This window comes from Erinaceus europaeus, chromosome 12, assembly GCF_950295315.1.
Source record: "Erinaceus europaeus chromosome 12, mEriEur2.1, whole genome shotgun sequence".
NCBI classification, from domain to species: Eukaryota; Metazoa; Chordata; class Mammalia; order Eulipotyphla; family Erinaceidae; genus Erinaceus; species Erinaceus europaeus.
Genome location: NC_080173.1, coordinates 80303972 through 80323299, shown reverse-complemented (window position 1 = coordinate 80323299; position 19328 = coordinate 80303972). Strand labels below are relative to the sequence as shown.

Here is a 19328-nt window from a genome sequence, read left to right as displayed (position 1 = left end):
GTCGTCTCTAGTTGTATTGCTTTGACTAAATTGTGCTTTGGTGTGAGGTTATCAATATATATTAAGACAAATAACAGCAAAGAGGCTTAGGGGATCATTTGCTATTTACATTACTTGGTATCTTCTTTGTAGAAATACGTAAGAGAAATTTCTGTTTTTAGTATCAGTAGATTGTTGTGCTGGGTGTGTGTGTTTCTGAATGACTTGACAGTCTTCAGCTATTTTGAGATAATGGGTGCGCAGTTGCGTACTTCCACTGGGTGTGCTAGTGGCTGTGTCCTCCAACAGAAAGAGAGATTGAAAGGGGAAGGGGATATGGAGAGGAAGAGGGAGAGATTGTGAGAGGGAGAGAGCTGTTCTTGAAGCTTTTCCCTGCAGGTGGGGACCAGGGACGTGAACCTGGTTCTGTGTGCATTGGAACATGTGCACTCTACCAAGTGTGACACTGTCTAACCTGTTTGTTTGTTTTTCAATCTCATCCACATTTATGATTTTTTATTTGGAGTAATTTACTAATTCAAAGATCAGAGCCAAGTTTATAACTTATTTTAATAAGCACGAAGGATTTCCTGGCGTGTCTTTTCTGTTGAATATTTACTACTAATGATCTCTAATATTTTTTATGGTTTTTTTTTTTTTTTTTTTGGCACTAAGGTTATTGCTGGGCCTCAGTGTCTTCAAAGCTCCACTTTTCCCAGCAGCCTTTCCCCTTTCTCTTTCTTTTTGATAGAGGTGAGGATAAAGATGTGGGGTGGGAGAGAGAAAGACACTAAGAGAGAGACAGAGCGGTGCAGGAAGAGAGACATCTGCAGCACTGCTCCACTACTCATGAGGCTTCCCTTTGCAAGTGGGGACTGGGGTCTTGTCCATGGGTACTCACTCATGGTGACATATGTTCTCTTGTGGGTGAGCCACCACTCACTCCCCTCTGTGATTTCTCTTTCACTTTTGATTTATTTTATCTTGTGGCACAGTATATATTTTGTGCACTGCCTTAAATAACTAGCTTCACAGTTTTATATGGGTCTTTCCCCCCTTCTTTCTTACTTAGCCAGTTGAAAAAAAATCTCTATCAGTTTAGCTAGTAGCTGTTTATTTATCTCCAGGGGGGAATCAAGTTTCTCCCTGACCCCTTTCAGGTGATTTCCACAAATGCTTAGTGAGTACATTTTTTTTTAAATTGTATTATCCTTATTTATTGGATATAGAGATAGAAATGGAGAGGGAAGGGGGTGATAGAGAGGGAGAGAGACAGAGAGACACCTGCAGCCCTGCTTCATCATTTGCAAAGCTTTCCCCCTACAGTTGGGGACTGGGGCCTTTAACCTGGGTCCTTGCACATTCTTTTTTTTTTTTTTTTTCCCTCCAGGCTTATTGCTGGGCTCAGTGCCTGCACCATGAATCCACTGCTCCTGGAGGCCATTTTTCCCTCCTTTTTGTTGCCCTAGTTGTTGCAGCCTTGTTGCGGTTATTATTGCCATTGTTGACATTGCTTTGTTGTTGGATAGGACAGAGAGAAATGGAGAGAGGAGGGGAAGACAGAGAGAGGGGGAGAGAAAGATAGACACCTGCAGACCTGCTTCACCGCCCGTGAAGCGACTCCCCTGCAGGTGGGGAGCCGCGGGCTCGAACCGGGATCCTTACGCCGGTCCCTGCGCTTTGCTTTGCGCCACGTGCGTTTAACCCACTGCGCCACCGCCCGACCCCGGTCCTTGCACATTCTAACATGAACGCTTAACCAGGTGTGCCACCAACTGGCCTTTGAGTACTTTTTTTTTTTTTTTTTTGTTAATCATTATTCTGGGGAGTTGGGTGGTTAGCGCAGGTTAAGCGCATGTGGCGCAAAGCGCAAGGACCAGCGTAAAGATCCCCCCCTTTTTTTTTTGTACAGGGAGATAGCATAATGGTTATATGACTTTCATGCCTGAGGCTTCAAGCTCCCAGGTTCAGAGCTTAGTAGTGCTCTAGTTAAACAAACAAAAAAGAATGGCCTGCATTCCAAAATGAATTTTGGTCCTTACTCCCAGAGGGGGAAGAGATGTTAGGGGAAGATGACTAAAGGACTCTTTAACCCACTTCCATCAGGAACCAGAGAGAAGGGGTAAAAATGAAAGACATTCAGTAGTAGTAATAAGAGTAGGTGTGACTTAGAAGGGAAGAGAAGGAGGACCACAGGAAAAAAATGGGCAAAAGATATATGTATATAATTACAGAAATAACAGTCAGTCTCTAACTGTGACTTTGGGAGTACCACTGCAGTTTGCATTGGAGGGAATAGGGAAACAGAACTCTGGTGGTGGGAACGGTTCTGCAATTTCTAGCCAAGAGTCTTGCATTAGAGTGTTGCGACTGTGGTACAGATGTCCACATTGATCTGTCTAATCAGTCAGCTGGAAATGAAGACTCATCACAAAGTAGATACTTGTGGGCTTTTGATTTGGCTCAAAGCTTAGAAATATACCCTTCAAATAATTCTTCTCTGCTTTATTTTATGCATTAGTAAAGGTTGAGTCATCCTAAAGTCATGCCTTCCATCATTCTGGGAAGCTTTCTGAGCCAAGCCCAGCTTGGTTTACGAATAAATTATGTTTTGTGCTGTAACTATTGGCAATAAGTCCTATTTTTGACCTTCACCGTTGCACAGTAGGACTACAACTAATGAAACATGGGGAGAGGAACTGGATAATAACATTGGTTGATTTTGCATTTTGGGTTTTTTTTTTTACTGGTAAAGATATTAAACCTAATAAGATTTTGAATTGTCTAGTCCCACAAATCTCTGAGATGTTAGGTCCTAATTTGTAAAGCAAACCCTGTGTAAATCAGTTGACATTCACTCTGAGGAATTTACTTGGCAGATTTTCTTTGAGACTTCTGGGCAGATCTGTAAAACTGTATGGCTTTTAAAAATACTTGAAACCGGGAGTCGGGCGGTAGTGCAGCGGATCGGCATAGGATCCTGGTTTGAGCCCCTAGCTCCCTACCTGTAAGGGAGTCGCTTCACAAGCGGTGAAGCAGGTCTGCAGGTGTCTATCTTTCTCTCCCCCTCTGTCTTCCCCATCTCTCTTGACTTCTCTGTCCTATCCAACAACGACATCAATAACAACTATAAGAATAAAACAAGCGCAACAAAAGGGAATAAATAATAAATAAATAAATAAATAAAATCCTTCAAAGTGACATCTGTTAAAAGGTGGAATAAGGAACTAATACATGCCCTTGGTGCCCCTGAAAAGCTGTCTCTGTGGCCAGTGCAGACAAGGAGTCAGATCTGGATTCCACTCCTACATTTCTTTTTATTTCCATGAGCACATTTCTAATTTCCTTTTTCCTACTTCTGTAGGATAGGAATGTAGTCTGTCTACACAACCAATCTGGTATTTAAAACTGGTGTAGCTTTCTGTACCTAAATGGAGCCCCAAACTTTTAATCAGTCACTTATTTATTTTTTGTACCACCTCAGAGCTAGAGTGTTGGAAAGGGCTACGTATAACATATGGGGCAAATGGTATTGACTATGGAATAAAGGCTTTTTGTACAATAGCCAGAAGTACTGTAATTAAAACAAAAAACTTTGTTAAAGAATAAATGCATACAAAAAGTGCATATACTCAAGCCTTAAAGGTTTATATAACTTATCACTAGCTAAACATACTTGTGTGACCAGCAGAATAACTGTGTGTGTGTGTGTGTGTGTGTGTGTGTGTGTGTTCCTGTTGCTATTAGGGTTATCACTGGGGTTTGGCACCTGCATGACAAATCCACTGCTCTGACTGCTCCTCCTCTTTTCTCTCCTTTTCTTTTTTAATAGAGACAGAGAGAAATTGGGGGTGGAGAGAGAGGGAGAGAGAAAGAGAGGAACCTGCAGCACTATTTCATCATTCGTGAAGCTCCCCCCCCCCCCCCCCCCGCAGGTAGGGACTGGGGCCTTTCACCTAGGTCCTTACACAAGATGATGTGTTCACTTAACAGGGTGTGCCACTGCCTGGACCCCAAGAATTGAATTTTGACTGGTAGCACTTTCATCCTTTTCTTCCCTTCTAATATTTTTTTCTAAACTGAAAATTTTTCTTTTTAAATATTTTTATTTATTTGTGTATTTATTATCGGATAGGACAGAGAGTAATTGAGAGTGGAGGGGAGATCGAGAGGGAGAGAGACCGAGACATCTTCAGACCTGCTTCACCATTCATGAAGTGTTCTTGCAGGTGGGGAGCTGGGGGCTTGAACCCAGATCCTTGCCCATGATGATATGTATGTACACTTAGCCAGGTGCATGACCGCCTGGCTCCCCAGAATTTTCTCTTTTTTAAAAAAATTTTTTTACTATCTTTATTTATTGGATAGAGACAGCCAGAAATCAGGAGGGAAGAGGGAGAGAGACAGAATGATACCTGCAGCCCTGCTTCACCACTTGCAAAGCTTTCCCTTTTCAACCAGGTGAGCCACCACCTGGCCCCCCAAAAAAATTATTCTATAAGTTGAATAGTAACAATGACAAAGATAGATCACTATAGATAAAATTGGGAGAAGTTAATACTTCTGTTTTTTCTTCTTTATAGTATACTATAAGAGTAAGAGTTATTTTCATGGGAGTCAGGCAGTAGCGGGTTAAGCACACGTGGCGCAAAGCGCAAGGACTAGCATAAGGATCCCGGTTCGAGCTCTTGGCTCCCCACCTGCAGGGGAGTCGCTTCACAGGCGGTGAAGCAGGTCTGCAGGTGTCTGTCTTTCTCTCCTCCTCTCTGTCTCCCCATCTCTCTTCATTTCTCTCTGTCCTACCCAACAATGATGACGTCAATAACAACAATAATAACTACAACAACAGTAAAAACAAGGGCAACAAAAAGGAAATAAATAAATATTAAAAATATTTATTTTCATTACTGAAGGTAGAGAATTAGATCAGAATTTTTTTTTACTTTTTAAAAATATTTATTCCCTTTTGTTGCCATTGTTGTTTTATTGTTGTAGTTATTGTTGTTGTTGGATAGGACAGAGAAATTGAGAGAGGAGGGGAGACAGAGAGGGGAGAGAAAGACACCTGCAGACCTGCTTCACCGCTTGTGATTTCCCTGCAGGTGGGGAGCCAGGGATCCTTGCGCCAATCCTGTCCTTGTGCTTTGTGCCACTTGCCCTTAACCTGCTGCGCTACTGCCCGACTCTCTAGATCAGAGATTGGAAGTTTAGTTTGCTCTCTCTCTCTCTGTCTCTCTGTCTCTCTCTCTGCCTCTCTCTCTCTCAGAACAGCTCCTTGCCTACATGGTACTGGAAACTGAGTCTAGGACCTTGGTTTTCTAGGTATGTGCTGTAACATCAAGCTACCTCCCTTGGCCCTTAGATGTATTTTGCACTTCATAGTTTGAGTCTGGGAACCAGCACAGGAAGGATGACTGACGAAAAACTAGAGGGAATCAGACCTTGTTTCCAGTCACAGTGAAATTGAGTCTCTCACCTACAGTCTGTGGTTTTTGGCCCTACTGCTGAACTATCTAGCTGTTGAGGAGGAAAGTGACATCACAGTGTGCCTGCTCCTGGAAATGCTTGGGCTGCGCTGGCATGTGCAACTCCAAGAGTTCTACCTACTTTGTTTATAACCTTGTCTTTGGCATCCAGGTAGATGCCAGACTGTGCCAGGTCATGTTGTCTGTGTGTGATCCCCCCCCTTTTTAAAAGGATTTTATTTATTTATTAGTGAGAAAGATAGGAGGAGGTAGGTAGAGAGGAAGAACTAGACGTCACTCTGGTACATGTGCCGCTGGAGATTGAATTTGGGACCTCATGCTTGAGGATTTGATTATTTAACTACTGCGCTGCCTCTTGGACCACTGTGTAATCCTTTTTTGTTCTAACAGTTTTTAATTTTTTAAAATTAAAAAAAAATTATTTTAATTTTTTAATTTTTTATATTTATTTATTTATTTATTTATTTTCCCTTTTTGTTGCCCTTGTTGTTTAAAATTTTTTATTTTTTAAGGGCGCCAGAACCAACTATCACCAGCTGCCCAAACATCAAAAATTATGCTTCTGAAATCTCTTGATGTCAATTCCGTGCGCAGAGAGAATGAGGTGCCCTATGTGTGTCACTCAGGACACAAGCCCCTTTTCTATCCTTCCCTCCTTCCTTCCTTCCTTCCTTCCCTCCCTCCTTCCTTCCTTCCTTCCTTCCTTCCTTCCTTCTTTCCTTTCTTTTTTTTTTTTTTCTTGCTGTTAGCTGCCACTGAGGTAGAGGTGCTCTGTTGATAAAGAGCAGATACAGAATTTCACATCCAGACCTCAATAACCATTTTTAACTTGAAACACTTTTCTTAGGAGTTGATTCTCCAGAATCCTTCCCTTATTTGGTGTCTTGCTTAAATCCAAAGCTCATACAGAGTTGTCAGAGCTCCCTGTATGCTGGTTATTTGCTTTTTTGGTGCCCATAGCAGAGTGGCTTTCAAAACCTTCTTTGTGGCCACATCTTTTTTAAACTGAAGGTCTCATTTTCTCCTAGGTTATTAAATTAGTTCTTGCTCCTCCCTTTCCTGAGAGATTCAGGGGTTTCCATTATTGTGGTAGGTAAGTAGGGAGGAAGAGTATGTTTTTAGATATTTTTTCTGGATTATCCACAATCCACTGGTGATAGTATGTGAATGACTTGTGTTCTTTGACTCATGAATAATTATTTCCTAAACAAGAGCAATACGGAACTATTTCCTTATTAATCAGGCAGATTGTAGATTGATCTTGGAAAATATTAGTTTTTTGTTTCTTACTGCTTTTATTGTTTTTACTGCTATCGAAAAATTTTTTTAAAGTTATTTTATTTTTTATCCCTTTATTTATTATTGGATATAGACAGAGAGAAGTTGAGAAAGGAGTGTGGTAGTGAGTGGGAGAGAGACAGACTCTTGCAGCCCTGCTGCACCACTCATGAAGCTTTCCCCCTGCAGGTGGAAACCAGAGGTTTGATCCTGGCTCCTTGCTCACTGTAATGTTTGCACTTAACCAGGTGCATCACCACCTGGCCCCAGAAAACAAGCTTTTAGTATTTACTTATTTATTTTTTGATAGAGACCGAAAAACTGAGAGGGGAGTGAGAGCAAGAGAAGGAGAGAAAAGAAAGGCGCCTGCAGCTCTGCTTCACCGCTCAGGAAGCTTCCTCTCTACAAGTGAGGGCCAGGGGCTTGAACCTGGATCCTTCTGTACTATAGTATGTGCGTGCCAATACCTGGCCCCTTGTTAGTAATTTTTTTTTTTTTTTTTTTTTTGGTAACCAGAGCACTACTCAGCTCTGGCTTGTGGTGGTGTGGGGGATTGAACCTGGGACTTCTGTAACCTCAGGCATGAGAATCTCTTTGCATAATCATTATGCCCCTCCGCCTGTTAGTAATTGCTCTTATTTTTCTCTTTTCTGTCTTCTGGCTGATACTCTTTTAAGGAATAGTTGTTTAGTGAACAGTACCACTCCACCATTTTGTACAATACCACCCCACCTCTTTGTTTTCCACTGTCAAAGTATTTTCTTGTACCACTTGTGTATATGATGCTACAGGAGAGTTTTCAGCTATTCTCAGTTTCCTCTGGTGCCATGATGATCACACCTAGGGCCTTGCAAATAGTAGGATTGGTACTGTATTGGATGAATTGTCTCCTGGCCTCTGTTTCTTTATTTCTTTGTGACACAGATATAACAGTAGCACTACCTGCAGAATTGAGTAATTGAAAGATTGAGTAAATTTGAAAGGTTATAATACGACAGACATTGGTACTTGGATAGTTAGTACCTTACACATAAAAGGTACTGTGGAGTTTTTGATTATTATTAAGGTTGTTGAGCATGACTTATTTGCTATATTCAGTTGGAAAACTTTGAGTTCATAAACCAAATTGTGTCTGAGTTGCTTAGGTTACTTTTACTTTTAACTACTAAGAACAGAGTTAGCCCTGTGAATTTAATCTGTCCTTAGTTGGTGGCTGTCTCCAGTTTCTGAAAGGTAGAACCCAATGGATAAAATTACGTTAGACTGCACTCTGCACAGTGTGTGGGCTAGTTGGGCACAAGCAGAATACTAGATAAGCGCTTCCAACCCTTTGCTCCCATTGACTGAGATTTTTTTTTGCCTCCAGGGTTATTGCTGGGGCTCTATGAATCCAATGCTCTTGGAAGATATTTTTTCCCTTTTGTTGCCCTTGTTATTGCTGTCATTGGATAGGAGAGAAGTTGAGAGAGGAAGGGAAGACAGTGAGGGGGAGAGAAAGATAGACACCTGCAGACCTGCTTCACCATTTGTGAAGAGACTCCCAGGTGGGAAGCTGGGAGCTCGAACTGGGATCCTTACTCCAGTCCTTGTGCTTTGTGCCATGTACGCTTAACCCGCTGTGCTACTGCCCGGCCCCCTTGACTGAGATTTGTTTGTGCTTTAGAATATATCTTTTTCACGTACTCTGTGGCAAGCCAGAAACCGTAAAAGCATACAAGTAGTACTGTGATGACAGCTCTTCATCCCATCCATCTCTTCATCTGCCCACTTAGCATCTATCAGTAAGTCCTGTGTTCTGTGGTATAGAAATGAGTTTTTAAACATATTTTATTTATTTATTAGTTAATGAGAGAGATAGGAGAAGAGAGAGAGAACCAGATACCACTCTGGCACATGTGCTGCCGGGGATTGAACTCAGGACCTCATGCTTGAGAGTCCAGCACCTTATCCACTGTGCCACCTCCCGGACCACATAGAAATGAGTTTTTTGAGTGGGAGTAGATAGCATTAATGATAGGTAGCATTAATGCCTGAGGCTCCAAAGTCCCAGGCTTGATCCCCCACACTCCCAGATAGCCAGAACTGAGCAGTGCTCTTTAACAAAAAAGAAAAATAATGACTTTTTCACGAAAGGAGCTCACAGTATAGAGCTGTGTTTACCAATATGGGAAGCACTAGTTATATATGGATATTTAAATTTATTAAAATGAGGGGCCGGTGATGCTGCACCTGGTTGAGCACACATGTTACAATGTGCTAGGACTCAGGTTTGGGACCCCGGTTCCCACCTGGAGGGGGAAGACTTTGTGAGTGGTGAAGCAGTGCTGCAGGTGTCTCTCTTTCTGCTCCTCTGTCTCTCCCTACCCTCTCGATTTCTGTCTTTATCCAATAAAGATTTAAACAGCTTTAAAAAATTTATTAAAATGAAATAAAATTATTACTAATTCTTCAATCATAGTAACTACCTTTTAGATACTCATGTGCCTGTTGGTCTGTAAAGATAAGCAGCTTTCAGGGGCCCAGGTGGTGGCACACCTAGTTGAGCGCACATGTTACAATGCTCAAGGACCTGGGTTCAAACCTCTGGTTCCTACCTGTAGGGAGAAAGTTTTGAAAGTGGTAAAGCAGTGCTGCAGGTGCCTCTTTCTCTCTTTCTCCCTCTCCCTACCCCCTTTCTCCCGCCCCTTTCAATTTCTGACTCGTCTCTATCCAATAAATGAAGATAATAATTTTTAATTTATTTTTTATTTAAGAAAGGATAAATTAACAAAGCCATAGGGTAGGAGGGGTACAATTCCACACGATTCCCACCACCCAATCTCCATATCCCATCCCTTCCCTGATAGCTTTTCCACTCTCTATCCCTCTGGGAGCATGGACCCAGGGCCGTTTTGGGTTGCAGAAGGTGAAGGTCTGGCTTCTGTAATTGCTTCCCCGCTGAACATGGATGTTGACTGGTCGGTCCATACTCCCAGTCTGCCTCTCTCTTTCCCTAGTAGGGTCTCTGGGGAAGCGGAGCTCCAGGACATATTGGTGGGGTCTTCAGTCCAGGGAAGCCTGGCCGGCATCCTGATGGCATCTGGAACCTGGTGGCTGAAAAGATAGTTAACATACAAAGCCAAACAAATTGTTGAGCAATCATGGACCCAAAGCTTGGAATAGTGGAGAGGAAGTGTTGGGGGGGGGGGGTGCTCACTGCAAACTCTAGTGTACTTCTGCTTTCAGGTATATATTTTGCACTTGTTTATGGATACATGTGAATATATGCTCTCTCTCACAGAACCTGGTGTATATCTAGGTTTTGGGACTTTGTTAGAAAGTGATCCACCTAGGATCAAATTAGAGAATGCTCTGAAAGGAAAGGTCTCACCCAAGTAATGAAGCTGAAGGGTTGTCATTCCACACGTGAAGTCTCTGGACACAGTCTGAGCTGAAGCATGTTGAGGTGGCAATCGTTGGTGTTGATTAGGTTGCGATCGGCTGATGCAGTATTATTTGATATGGATTGGGAGAGGCATGCGGGAAAGTGGGCCCTATCCTAAGGTTCTAGGACTGGGAGAAATATAGGCTCTATAGTGGAGATGTGAGGTTCCTGCTGTCTTAGGGTTCAAAAAGACAATCGATAGTTAATGTTATCATCACATTATTTGGTAATTGGGTTAACTTTGAAAAGTCCTTTTGTTAGGGTTTGCTGTATAGTACCCAGTATTTTGTAAATAGCTGTGCCACTGGTTGCCTCTGATCTACTTGGTCTTGGCTTTTGAGAGAGTCGGCATATCATATACACAGCCTATATATTAAGAAGACTCAGTCTGTGTTTTAAAAACTTCGAGGCATACAATTAATTTTCCCCCTCTCATATTAACTAACTAGTGATTTATATGACTACACTTTACTAGGAGTGTACATAAACACCATTCCCACCACCAAAAGACTGTGTCCCATCCCTCCCACCTACCCCCACCCCCCACTGTCCCAGGAAGCTGCATGTCTACCCCTCACCACAGGGTTTTTACTTTGGTGCCCTACGATAATATTTTTTTTACAAAATGGTAAGCAACTTTCTATCACCTTGGAAAACTTTTATTGGCTAGAGATGACCTAATGACAGATACATGCATAAATTAAGATGTATTGTGATAACTAGTCACAGAGCTGCTATGTGAAATATGTCTAGAGACTAAAGGAAGTTACCAGATTCAGTCTGGAAGTAGAGCATTGGGGGAGTTAGCCACTAAGGTTATCCCTGGGTCTTGGTACCTACACGGTGAATCTACCACTCAGGGTGCCCCCCCTTTAAATTCGATAATATAGAGAAGTGTGTGTGTGTGTGTGTGTGTGTGTGTATGTGGGGAAGAGATCTGTAGCACTGCTTTGCTGCTTATGAAGCTTCCCCTGCCATAAGTGGGGTCTGGGGGTTTGAACCTGGGTCCTTGCACATTGTAACATGTGTGTTCAACCAGGTGCACTGCCATCTGGTCTCAGTGGAATTAGTTTTAAGCAAAGAAAATTTTGACTTTGTTAGATATAGAAGGGAGTAAGGTTGGAATAACTCAGCTTGTTAGAGTGCAGGACTTGAATGCTCCATGTTTAGTTCCCACTGCCACACCCTCTGGTTTCTCTCTGCTGTTGAAGTATGCAGGCTGTGTCAGATGGGTGGGGGCAGAAAGTACAGTTAGAGATGAGACTGAGATGGCTATTTGTTTCAGTATTTAATAGTCAACTTAGGTGAACTTACTGTAGTAAACAAACGACACAAAGTCCGTGTGTGTGTGTGTGTGTGTGTGTGTGTGTGTGTAGAAAATGATGTGCTGGGAGTTAGGCGGTAGTGTAGCAGGTTAAACGCACGTGGCGTGAAGTGCAAGGACTGGCTTAAGGATCCTGGTTTGAGCCCCCGGCTCCCCACCTGCAGGGGAGTTGCTTCACAGGTGGTGAAGCAGGTCTGCAGGTGTCTGTCTTTCTCTCCCCCTCTCTGTCTTCCCCTCCTCTCTCCATTTCTCTCTGTCCTATCCAACAGCGATGACATCAATAACAATAATTACAACAGTAAAACAACAAGGGAATAAATAAATAAATATTTAAAAAAATAATGTGCTGTGGCGCCAGGTGGTGGCACACCTGGTTAAGCACACACATTACAGTAAGCAAGGACCCAGGTTCAAGTCCCTGATTCCCACCTGCAGGGGGAAAGCTTCACAAGTGGTGAAGCAGGGCTGTAGGTGTCTGTTTCTTTCTCTATCCCCTCTCAGTTTCTCTCTGTCTCTATCCAATAATAAATAAATAAATAAATAAAAAATAATGGGAACAATTTGCATTTGAAAAAAATCTTTAAAAAATGATGTGCTGTTAAAAAATGGATAAACTAGGGGGTCTGGCAGTAGCGCAGTAGGTTAAGCACACATGGTTTAAAGTACAAGGACCAGTGTAAGGATCCTGGTTCGAGCCCCTGGCTCCCCACTTGCAGGGCCGTTGCTTCACAAATGGTGAAGTAGGTCTGCAGGTGTCTGTCTTTCTCTGTCTTACCTCCCTCTCAATTTCTGTCCTATATAAACAACAACGACAACAACAATAATAATGATAAGCAAAAAGGGCAACAAAAGGGAAAAAAATAGCCTTCAGGAGCAGTGGACTCGTAGTGTAGGCACCGAGCCCCAGCAATAACCCTGAAGGGAAGAAGAAAAAAAGAATGAAGAAAATTGGATAAAGTAGAACAGCGATTCTCAGGCTTTGCTGCACAGTACAGTCATTGTTGAATTTTAAAAAATACTGATATCCAGGTCTCACCCATATGCCAATTAAATCAGAATGTCTATGGTGGAAGCTTGGTAACTGTATTTTCAAAAACTGCAGACACTTCCAGGTGCTGTGAAGTTTGGAATTACTGTAAGTACAAAGAGTTAAGTACAAATACCCCAGAGGTAGGAGTTTGCTTGGCACATTCAAGACGGGAGACAGTTGGAGTGGGGAAGGTGGTTACATAGGCCCTTTGTAGATCATGGTAAAGACTTTGGTTTTTATTCTGATGTTAATTGTGGTCTCTTGTATTGGAATGTAGCAGATGGAACTTGTATTTCTCATGATCAGAATCCTTAAATCCATCTTGATAGAACTGTTTTTCTGTTGTACATTTGTCTGAGTTTTGCTAACAAACCTTCTAAATTAAAGATTTCAATTCTTGTGGTCCGGGAGGTGGCGCAGTGATAAAGCTTTGGACTTTCAAGCATGAGGTCCTGAGTTCGATCCCCAGCAGCACATGTGCCAGAGTGATGTCTGGTTCTTTCTCTCTTCTCCTATTTTTCTCATTAAAAAGTAAATAAACTCTTAAAAAAAAAAAAAATATATATATATATATATATAAAGATTTTAATTCTTATAGTGATAACTACATTCTTTGTCTTTTTTTATATCTATTCATTTATTTTCCCTTTTGTTGCCCTTGTTTTTTTATTGTTGTAGTTGTTATTGTTGTTGTTACTGATGTCATTGTTGTTGGATAGGACAGAGAGAAATGGAGAAAGGAGGGGAAGACAGGGGGAGAGAATGATAGACACCTACAGACCTGCTTCACCGCCTGTGAAGCTACTCCCCTGCAGGTGGGGAGCTGGGGGCTCAAACCGGGATCCTTAAGCCGGTCCTTGTGCTTTGCGCCATGGGCACTTAACCGGCTGCACTATCGCCCAACCCCCAACTATATTATTTTTCTACACTGTTAATATTAGTACTCATACATTGTTTTTCTTGTCTTTTTTATTATCAGCTTAATCTATGTAATCATTATCAAAACTATTTTAATAGATTTTTAAAAAAGATTTTATTTATTTATTCATGAGAAATGATAAGAGAATGAGAAAGAACCAGACATCACTCTGTACATGTACTGCTTGGGACTGAACCTCATGCTTGAAAGTCCAAAGCTTTATCCACTGTGACACCTCCTGGACCACTTTTATTTTTTAAGTTTTTATTTATTTATTTTAAATTTTATTTGTTTATCAATGAGAGGGAAAGGAAGAGAGAAAGAACCAGACAGAAAGAACCAGGTGGTGCACTCTGGTACATGTGCTGCTGGGGGTTGAACTCAGGACCTCATGCTTGAGAGTCCAATGCTTTGTCTACTGCGCCACCTCCTGGACCACTTTTAATAGATTCTTCAGCTGTCACTTTAGAAGTTAATGTGTTCCTGATGTGGAAATATGCATCATCCTGTACTCTTTCAGTCATGGTACTTTGTAATTGTGTCACCTTCACAACAGGGATTATCTCTGCATAGTAGGAAATTATTTCTGCTTTGTTCACAGTATGTGCACTGTGTCCTACACATAGATGGTGCCCAGTAAGTTTTTGTTGAATGAATGGGGTGGACAGAGTGTGGGAAAGGACCTCACCATTCTCATACTCTGTTGTCCCAGAGATGATGTGTCTGAGTTTGTGTATGTGGCTTTGAAGAAGCATTTTCTGGTTGCCCACCTCATCATTGAATAGCTTCATTCATTTTCTTTTTTCTCACTTTGTTCAGAATAGACTTGGGGTGTCCCAGCAACCCTACAATTTGGGTAGTTGGGTGGCTATGAGAGTTCTCAGGCACTGAGAGAGATGAGTCAGAGTGAAAACTCATTCAGAAAGTAACCTAGTCAGAGCAACAGTGATGCCCTTTGGTTGAACTCTTTTTCTCTGTGTACCTTAGGATGCTGCAGTGGTGGTGGCTCTTTTGAGCTGTTTGCTAGATTGTCAGATTCTAGTTTAGAGATTCATAAACCTAAAACCTAAAGGCACTTTCCCTTGATTAGGGGATATTTTGGGAAATGTCTAGGGGTGTTCTAGTTTGGATGAAGCCCTTTTTGGACAGTTGTGTAGTTTGTATCCAATTACTTAGCCCTACTGTGGCTTCTTCTTCATCTTCTTCTTTTTTCATATGTTTATTTATTATTGAATAGAGACAGAGAAATTGAGAGAGGGAAGGGGCAATGGGGAGAGAGACAAGACACCTGCAGCCCTGATTCGCCATTCATGAAGCTTTCCCCCTGCAGGTAGGGACCAGGGGCTTGAACTTGGGTCCTTATGCAGTGTATGTGAGTGCTTAACCAGGGGTGCCACTGCCATGGTCTTCCCCTCCACACACCCCTTTTTAACACCACAGCACTGCTCAGCTCTGGTTTATTATGGTAGTGGTGGTGGTGGTGGTGGGGAGATACTAAACTTGGGACTTTGGGGCCATAGGCATGAGAGTCTCTTTGCATAACCATTATGCTGACTATTCCTGCCTCCCATTTTTATTCTCTAAAGCTTTTGGAGTATCTTGAGTTCAAAAACTTTGAGAGCAGCATTCCCCCCAACCCCCTTCTCCTAGACTTGGATGGTGTTTTCTGTGAAGCTGGCAAGCAAGATTAGACTTAACTAAACCCATATAATTTTGTACTTTTTTTTAATTTTAAAAGTGAAAGTAGCACTATAGATTGGTCATTCATTTGAAGTGATAGGAAGTAAGTAGCTATCAGAATATCCTGAAAGTGGAGGTTCTTCTAAAATGTGCTCATCTTTATCTCTTCAGTACAAGAGGATTTTTTCTGTGCAGGGTACTTATGTGGTAACTTTTAAGTGTTGTGTAGGTAAACAACAAAAAAAATTATTTTGGGAAACACTAGTAAAATTTAATGTATCATGAAATACTCTTTTAACTTTTTGAACCACTAAAATTTAAAAGCCTCTCTTACCTCATGGACCATATAGAAACAGGTGCCAGAATAGATCAGACGCATGAGCTATAGTTTGTTGACCCCCTGCTGGTTCCCAGTGACTATTTTTCAGAATTACTTGGAGACCCTTTAAAAAATGCCAATTTGCAATCATCCCTGCCCTCTCCCCACCAGATTATGACTCTGTAGGACTGAGGATTCTGTATTTTTTTTATGATATGCATTAAAAACTCAGTATTACAGAGTCACTGATACTGATCAGCCTTTTTTATTTTATAGTTGAAGTAACAGCCTTAGAAAGTTGATGTGATTTGCTGATAATTTTATAGCAAATAAATGACACAACTAAACTTTGAATTCAGTTCTTTGACTTGCAAAGCAACAATCTTTATTTATATCATTTTGTCTTATTCCCCCCTGCCAATAAACAAGCACTGTATAAATATACAATACTGACAAATTTGTGATTTCTTTTATTAAAAATTTAAACACAATGTCAGTGTCTTTGCTGAAAGCCTTCCAGGTACTCTGAGTTCAGCTGTCCCCCTGCTTGCTGGCTGCTGATTTGACACTCGGCCCAATTTCCTTCTGGTCTGCTAGCTTTCAGTAGGAGAGATAATGAAGTAATAGGAAGTAAATTGCTTTAATGTTAAGACAATTATTGGGCAGCACTAAATAAACTACAGTGTGAGGGTGAGAGCCATTGTTTTAAGGGATGCATTAGTTGGAAGAAGTGCTTTTAAGAGATACATTTTATGCTTGGGTTCACATGACTCAGATCCAGCCATGTAAGTAGGACATCTCTACATGGAACTTGTGCTTAATTAGAGCTAATTGAGCTGTCATCCTGCCCAGGACAGTTCAGCAGTGGAGAAATCAAACTGAAGAATAGCCATCATCTCTTTTCTGCCTCGGCCTGGTTGTGGCTCTGTAATCCAAGGAAGGGATCTGTTTTGCTTCCAATAAAGCATTTGAATTTAGCTGTGTGGCTTGTTCGTACTTCTTTCTTTATCCATTCACTGGAAAGAGGAACACTAAAAATCTTAATGAATAAATTTTTATCTCATCTAAAGGTCAGTTGCATCACTGATTTATGTTTTGTTTGCCAGGATGTCTTTTTTAAAAAAAATGTTCATTCCCTTTTGTTGCCCTTGTTGTTTTACTGTTGTTGTTGTTATGTCATTGTCGTTGGATAGAACGAAGAGAAATGGAGAGAGGAGGGGAAGACAGAGGGGGAGAGAAAAGTAGACACCTGCAGACCTGCTTCACCGCCTGTGAAGCAACTCACCTGCAGGTGGGGGGGGGGCTCAAACTGGGACCCTTATGCCGGTCCTTGTGCTTTGCGCCATGTGCGCTTAACCTGCTGCGCTACCGCCTGACTCCCCCTTTGTTGTCTTCTTCCTCCCTTTTTTATCTTTTCTTCTTCTTTCTCCCTCCCTCTCTCTCTCCCTCCCTGATTCCTTCCTTCCTGGTAGAAACTGAGAGAAATTGAGAGGGAGGGAGATACTCCTGCAGCGCTGTTTCACTGCTTGTGAAGTCCCCTCCCCCCACGGGTTCTACCGCACCTGGCCTCACACCATCCCATCCCACCTTCTCCTCTTCCTTTTGCTTTTTCTCCTCCTTTCCCATTTTATCGGGCAGGTGTGGTGGTGGTGATGGTGAATGGCTTACAGTACATCTCATTTTCTTTCTTTCACTTTTAAAATGAGGCGCCAGGGAGTGAGCCAGGGACTTTGTCCATGCATGCTGTTGCTGAGTGACCTTCCAGGCCCAAGCTTGCTGCTTCCCTTCTTTCCTTCTATTCTTTCCCCCTCTTTTCCCTTTTTTTCTCTTCTCTTCTCTTCTCTTCTCTTCTCTTCTCTTCTCTTCTCTTCTCTTCTCTTCCCCTTCCTTCCTTCCTTCCTTCCTTCCTTCCTTCCTTCCTTCCTTCCTCTCTTTCTTTCTTTCATCTAGAGAAGGAGAAAAGTAAAGAGGGAGAGTGAGGCATGGGGAGAAGAGGCACCTTAGCACTGCTCCGTGATCACGCAGGGAGCTTCCTGATTGCCATCTAGCATACTTCCATGTGGTTCTAGTGCTCCAGCCACTAGAATCTTGTACATGGTAAGGTGTGTGCTCTACTTGACAAGCTATTACCCAGCCCAAGGCTTCTCCTGACTGATGGTTACTGACCATTAAAAGAAGCAGTGCTTCCTAGCACGTTTATCTTAGGTTTTGGAATATAAATAGTTGACAAGTTGGTATATATATATATATATATATATATATATATATATATATATATATATAATTTTATTTATTTATTTATTTATTTATTTATTTATTTTTATTACATGACAAGTTTCTTGGCATTGGGAATCCTGTCTTCCTGGTTTGCTCTTGATTATGCCTTGATAGAAACACAGCAGCTTCCTCCTCACTCCCGTTATCTTAGTGCTTTAAGGAAATAATACATGGGTTTTGGTTATATGTTCTCTGTGTTTTTGCCACCATTAAATTTGATCTCTATGTGTCATATCTAAGAGACTAAATAACCTCTTAAGGTGTAACATTTTTTTAGTGTTTATTATATAAAAATGGTGATATTTTTGGCAGATATTAGAAAATAATTTCTACTAAATAATTAAAAATAATTTTAAAAAATTTATTTAAGAAAGGATTAATTAACAAAACCATAAGGTAGGAGGGGTACAACTCCATACAATTCCCACCACCCAATCTCCACAACCCACCCCCTCCCCCGATAGCCCTCCCATTCTCTATCCCTCTGGGAGCATGGACCCAGGGTCATTGAGGGTTGCAGAAGGCAGAAGGTCTGGCTTCTGTAATTGCTTCCCCGCTGACCATGGGCATTGACTGGTCGGTCCATACTCCCAGTCTGTCTCTCTCTTTCCCTATTAGGGTGTGTCTGAGATCCAGGACACCTTGATGGGGTCTTCAATCCAGGGAAGCCTGGCCAGCATCCTGGTGGCATCTGGAACCTGGTGATTGAAAAGAGTTAACATACGAAGCCAGACAAATTGTTGAGCAATCATGGACCCAAAGCTTGGAATAGTGGAGAGGAAGTGTTAGGCAGGTACTCACTGCAAACTCTAGTATACTTCTGCTTTCAGGTATATATTTTGCAGTAGTTTATGGATACGTGTGAACATAAGCTCTCTCTCACAGAAACTGGTGTATATCTAGGTTATGGGACTTTGTTAGAAAGTGAACCACCTGAGATGAAATTAGAGTGTACTATAAAAGGAAAGGTCTCACCCGAGTAATGAAGCTGAAGGGTTGTCATTCCACACGTGAAGTCTCTGGACACAGTCTGAAGTGAAGCATGTTGAGGTGGCAATCGTTGCATTGGTTAGGTTATGATCGGCAGATGCAGTATTATTTGATATGGATTGGGAGAGGCATACGGGAAAGTGGGCCCTATCCAAGGGTTCCAGGACTGGGGGGAAGTAGGGGCTCTATAGTGGAGATGTGAGGTTCCTGCTGTCTTAGGGTTCAAAAAGACAATCGATAGTTAATGTTATCATCACATTAATTGGTAATTGGGTTAACTTTGAAAAGTCCTTTTGTTAGGGTTTGCTGTACAGTACCCAGTATCTTGTATATAGCTATGCTATTGGTTGCTTCTGATCTACTTGGTCTAGGCTTTTGAGAGAGTCTGCATATCAATTACACAGCCTATATATTAAAAAGACTCAGTTTGTGTTTTGAAAAACTTCGAGACATACAATTAATTTTCCCCCTTTCATATTAATTAACTAGTGGTTTATATGACTACATTTTACTAGGAGTGTACATAAACACCATTCCCACCACCAAAAGACTGTGTCCCATCCCTCCCACCCACTCCCACCCCCCACTGGCCCAGGAAGCTGCATGTCTACCCTTCACCACA

At 41.8% G+C, this 19328-nt stretch overlaps 1 protein-coding gene and 1 non-coding gene across 2 annotated transcripts in view; one reads left to right on the top strand and one right to left on the bottom strand.

The window, feature by feature from the left end:
* The window catches only part of SMG6 (SMG6 nonsense mediated mRNA decay factor), a 291344-nt gene that overhangs the window by 47821 nt on the left and 224195 nt on the right, over window positions 1-19328 (top strand). The window lies entirely within an intron of this gene.
* Window positions 5975-6107, bottom strand: LOC132542329 (U11 spliceosomal RNA). Its single transcript, XR_009553417.1, has one exon. It is a non-coding gene; the product is annotated as a U11 spliceosomal RNA (small nuclear RNA).